Source organism: Schistocerca cancellata, chromosome 1 (assembly GCF_023864275.1).
Source record: "Schistocerca cancellata isolate TAMUIC-IGC-003103 chromosome 1, iqSchCanc2.1, whole genome shotgun sequence".
Classification (NCBI taxonomy): domain Eukaryota; kingdom Metazoa; phylum Arthropoda; class Insecta; order Orthoptera; family Acrididae; genus Schistocerca; species Schistocerca cancellata.
In genome coordinates, this window is record NC_064626.1 from 154,785,329 (window position 1) to 154,791,413 (window position 6,085).

A 6,085-nucleotide genomic window follows, 5' to 3' on the forward strand; every position below is an offset into this window, starting at 1 on the left:
GATCTGTCTGCGCAGACATCTGCGCAGATGTCTGTACATGCAAAAGATCGCTGCAAATGTGGTGTGTTCACACGACACAAACCCCAATCTACTACTCGCGCGCCGTCTGTCGGTGTAGAAAAGAAATATCAGTGGCAAGCGACTACGCTCCCCGTAAACGTCAAAAAACTAATTCAGTTATTTTGAAATATAGATATGGAATAGTGATGGGCTAAACTGCGACTTTCCGATATCAGTGATTTCTGTGAATGCTACTTTTCAGTATCTGTTATTCTTAACTGTAATTAGTCGCAGTTAAGGAACATAGGTCGTGTATACCTCCGCCACTGCTATTTCTGCGATTTCTGCTACTTCCGCGATTTCTGCTACTTCTGCGACTTACCACCGTATGAAAAAGTTACATCTGTCAACACAGAAAATTGCATCTCAACAAACCTGTCATTGGCAAGTATGTTTTACGTTTTTTCTTCCGTTGGCTTTAATTTTGTATTAAAGAAACAACTGTGAAAATATTAATAGTGTAATTAATATGTAAGTAGCCGTACAGTACCGTAATAGTTCGTATTTAGAAAATGAATTCTAACATATTGTTATGTTCACAGGTACCTGAACTACATTTCAGTCACTCAGTAAAGTGATAACTAAAAATATCATTGCCAACAGATCTGAAGAAATTGCCACTGCGTCTTTAGACCGTTTTCGTCAGACGAGAGGTTAGTTTCTAAGCGTTTCGATGGACTTAATTACTTCAGTGAGATCGTTCTTGCAAATGTGATATTCATTATAGCAAATATTAGCAATCTACTCTGTCAATTATATTGCTGGTAATTAATGACAGCAAAAATTGTTTAATAGTCCTTGTGTTTTTGCAGACACAGTTCTGACTCTGATTACTGGTTGCTGTACGTATCTATCCACATCAAAGCTGTTTTTGAGAGAGACTCGTGAAGATTCAAGACAGCTCTTAGAGGATTTGCAGTTGAAAAGTGAAATAATTGTGAAATAAATGTGTGAATGATTAAACTGTGTTTTATTGAAGTTGTTGTGCGATTTTAAAGGAATAATAAATGTCAAATACAGTGAGTGAATAATAAAAATCTCATTTTCCACATGTGTAAGCCGTCCTATACCCATAATTTTCCGCCACTTACTTATTGGTAAACACTTGTTGGAGAGTGACATGCCGCCCCCCCCCCCTTTCTCCTCAATCTTGGTGTGACACTAACCTGTAACATATCCCGAAGTCTACAATATGCATTTTGAGGCTGTTGATATGAAAGTGGGAAGTACAGATCTTCCAGTTAAATCAGGAATAGCTTTAGTGCATTACTTGAAAGTAACATAGGAAAAGCTTACTTATGTAGGTGGTAGTAGTGTCGGCAAAAAGTTCTTGTGTGTGAAGTTGCCATGTAGAACACCAGGTGTAAAACTTTTCTCCCGAGTCTTGAACTGAGTCGGAACAAAAGTGAGGCATTCATATGACTGTTTTCATTTCTCTACACTTATACAGATGTCTGAGTTCTGCTGTGTTAACATTGCAAAGTCCTGTAGGCATGTGGAGTATTAACCAAAACTGTCATATTGGAAGCAGAATCAAACACATTTGTTACGTTACTTGATATTTTCAGGAGAAAAAGGCAATGTTGCTTCTTATTAATATAATACATTCAGAGTCACAGCAGTATTTGATCAACCATAACTGATGCTGAATGTGCATGTCGTCATATAATATGAAGGGCTTATTTCAATAGTGGTACAAGTCCATTACCTCCACTTTTCTGTCTATAATGCTTCTGAAATTAGTGATCCAAACAAACATAAATAAAGGTTCATCTCTAGCAAGAAGCCATATGCTTGAATATTTCTGGTATCTCAAATGCAGATTTGTCAGCGCTCATTTAACTTTACGACTCTGTATCTCAAAATGAACAAAAATGGACTTGTACCACTATTGAAATAAGCCCTTCATATGCACACACAGCACATCGATCTCGTGAGGCACTAGGCTCTCATAACGAAGTACGTACGTCGGCCAACAGATGACGCTAGGAAAAGTATGTTAACTGCGCTTTTTAGTTGCTACCTGCTACTCTTAGTTGCGATTTGTCACAGAAATCGCAGTTTGACTCGGTAGCGAATAGCGTAGTATGAACTTTGCTCAACAGATGGCAGTGCTAACTGCGCTTTTTAGTTGCTACTTGCGACTCTTACTTGCGACTTGTCACGGAAATCGCAGTTGGACTCAATAGTGTATCGCAGAGATGGGCGTAGTACGAAATTTGACCCATCTGCCATCTGGCACTGTTAACCGCGCTTTCTAGTTGCTACTTGCGACACTTAGTTGCGACTTGTCACGGAAATCGCAGTTAGACTCGGTACCGTATCGCAGAGATGGACGTAGTACGAACTTTGGCCAACAGATGGCACTGTTAACTGTGCTTTTTAGTTGCTACTTGCGACTCTTAGTTGCGACTTGTCACTGAAATCGCAGAAAGCAGTGCTAAATTCGACCAATAGATGGCTCACGTCTTTGAATGTGAAATACTACTTGCGACTGCTAACTGTGACTGAAATCGCAGTTAGATTCTGTGAAGTTGCTACTGTGATATCTGTGACTTCTCAGTCACTGTGATTTCTAACAGATACGCGATTTCCTGCCCACCACTAATATGGAAGAAGTTCTGTTGTGGTCTGTGTTCGCAACTTGTGTTGCAAAAAAAATTCAGACCAACCGCAGGAAACAGAGAAAGCGGTCAAAATGGTGTAGACAGTGGCTGCTAAAGCGAAAGCAGTTTTCTCATGTAAATTTGCTGCAAGAGTTGCAGGGCGAACCTAACGACTGGCGAAATTATTTGCGGATGGATGTCGACACATATAATCATCTTCTTAAAGCTTGTAACCCCTCATATTATAACAAAAAATACTTGTATGAGAAGGGCAATTTCTCTTCATGAACGGCTGGCGGTAACACTAAGATTCCTAGCAACAGGAAGGAGCTACAAGGATTTGGAATTTTCGGCACTTATGCAGTTTAGCAGGTACGGAAAAAATTTTTCATTTTTTTTCAAAATTTGATCGATTATAGTCAAATTTGATACGCTGATTACGAATACGATATTTATTTTCGCCCCAGTCAATTATTTACATCAAAAAAATTGTTTTAAATTTTTTTTAAATTTTTTTATTTTTCAATATTTTGTCGATATAGTGAATTCTGATGCGCTGATTTCGAATATAACATCCATTTTCATTTTCCCTTGACCGTCGGCGATATCTTCTGCCCGATAAGCGCGGCGCTGCCGATGACGCAACATTGCGTAATACACTAACTAATCAGTATTTTCAAATCATAGGCGGCCGCTGCCGCGGCCGCATTCCAAAAAAAAAAAAACTCCCAACCTAACCTCAAGTGGGCTACGCTACAGATCACTTTATTTATGAAAATACAAAGTACAATCACCAACAAACTTTACATATTCACCCACAAAGCTCTCCAAGCCAGATACATTTGGAATGAAAAATTTTTTCCGTACCTGCTAAACTGCATAAGTGCCGAATTTTCAACTGCAATATCAAAACAAGCATTGAGTGAAATAATACCCAACACATGTGAAGCTATTTACGCTGTCCTGAAGGATGAGTTCATGAAGGCAAGTCAAGTAAATTAAGTCTGTCAAGTTACAGATAATATTTTTCGTGTTGTAGACGTGTTTGAAACACAGTAGGCCTATATTATTGGAGATTATATACCTACATGGCCAATGAGCTGCAGTTTACTTTGTTTCTGAGTAGGCATTTTCAGTTCGCTACAGTGTAGAAGTAACCTGTTACAAACTTTCGTTCCAGGATACAAAACTCCACTCTGAATTCTAGACAGAGATTCGTTGTCTGCCTGAAAAGTTTTATTTGTAGTACTGTAGTGGTGAATACTATAGTTAATCTCTAAGTTACTGTTGTTATGAACCACATGTTAGGTAGTAAAACTAGTGTAACAATCCTTCTGTCCAGAACACACAGTTGCAAGACCTTCCAATATTAGCTTAACACAATCTTATGACTGCACTTTCTTCAGAACAGATAGGGCATGCTTTTTCATATTGCTACAATGTCACATAAGATTACGGCATAGGACAGTACTGAGTGGAAGCGTGCTAACAATCCCTGTTGCAGGTAAACATAATGAAAAAGATTTCAAAAGGCAAATCAAGGAAATGTTACAATTTTGTTTAAGTTACCCAAATTGTGGTCCCACCTAAAATTTTTGATGCATAAGGTACACCTGGATCCTTTGCGCTTACTTTTGTTTTGGGAATGCCTTGGTAAAAAAGAAAACAATTGAATGAAATTTAAACATTTAATAAGGATTATTGCTATCCTTTTAAGACTACATTAATCATTTCTCGTCATATCTTATAGATGTTATTTAAAAAAAGGCAGTGAAGTACATAAAATATATAACGTGAAAAATATGGCCTACTTTTCCAAAATCCAACTCATCAGCTACAAATAATAAGCTCAACTGAACGCATTTAAACACAAAATAGAATAATCTTCAAAGCAGTATACCAAAAGAAGAGTGCAAATTCAGTGTATAAATTTCTGCAGGGATAATTTATGGGGTGATTTTATTGCAACGTTTTCAACTGAAAGACTACATCATTTATGAAAACAGTACACAGCAGTATAAATTGCTGTAAAATCTTAGTTTTTGCTCATTCAGTTCATTCCAGTACTTTTAATTCACACTTGCTACATACACTTTCAGGACACAAAACAATGGAACATTCCAAACACAACAGTGCTCAACATCTTGTCTTTCTCTTCTTTGACTTTGTCGTAGAAGCTTATGTCATTAATAACAGTATTGGGTTGTTTAGAGTACCCATAATATCTTCCTCATTCATTTTTCATATGTATGTTAGCATTAATCCAAAATATTTAGTATGATACTGGGAAAAAAACCCTTTCACTTAAGGGACACCTGGCTCCTTGGGACCCTATCAACTTAACAAAAGCCAGACTAGCAAAGGCACACCTGCAACAAGGTTGAGGTGGTAGCCTACTGACTGCTGGGGAAGTTCCAGGGGGGGGGGGGAGATTGTGGTATTACAAAAATAAAGATTAATAAAGGAGTTTCCCTCAGGTCAATAGGACCTAGGTGTACCAGTTGTGGATTAATATCTGCAGCAAACTCACCCAGTTAAGACTTGTATGTTTTCTATCTTGTAGAGAAGAGAATAGTAGCAAAAGTCAAGTAATAGTGTTATCTACAAGAGATATCTTAAACTGTTTCTTATGATCCATCTTCAGTGGAATCACTCCTGGAACTTCTGTGGTGGTACAAATAAGACATCACATTGATTATTGATAATGCACTGCCTATGATGAATGAATTATTTGTTGCCAGAACTTGAAAGATCTGAGGATTTCTTCATTTCCTGAATAACTAATTATTATATGACCTTCATTATAGCATATCTTTCTATTAATTTCCCAAATACTCTAAGGAACAACTATAAAAGTTTATGTCCCTATAAGGGACACAGTCAGGTTTCAATGATACAATAAAAGAAATGAAATTAGTCTCTCCCCAGGTACTTCATATATAAGGCAACAGCTGTACACCGCAATTTACACAAGACACTACCATAATTGGGTATTCTAGAAAATATGTGGTACAATAATAACAGGCAAGGCACAAATGATTTGAGGCAACAAAACATGTTTTGAAATAGAACTTTATTGGCTATCAACTGTTCACAGTATGCATCACTTGCACTTATAATGTGACATTAAAAACAACATATGGAAACATTTTGCATTATTGAAAACCTTTAAAAAACTGTGTCAGGTTTTGGCTTTCCATGTTTGAAAGTGTCTCAACCTCAATAACCTTAAAGTTTCTGTTTAAAGACTCCATGTCACCTTCAAATAGCACATCATTGATTAATTTTTGTGCAATGATATTCTGTTAAGGGGTGAGTGCACGTAGCTTGTTCGCCACATGCTGGCCGAATGTGTCGAATGGATCTGGTGGCTGCATTGTGTTCAATTTTTTGCCCACCAGTGACAATATTTCATCTGT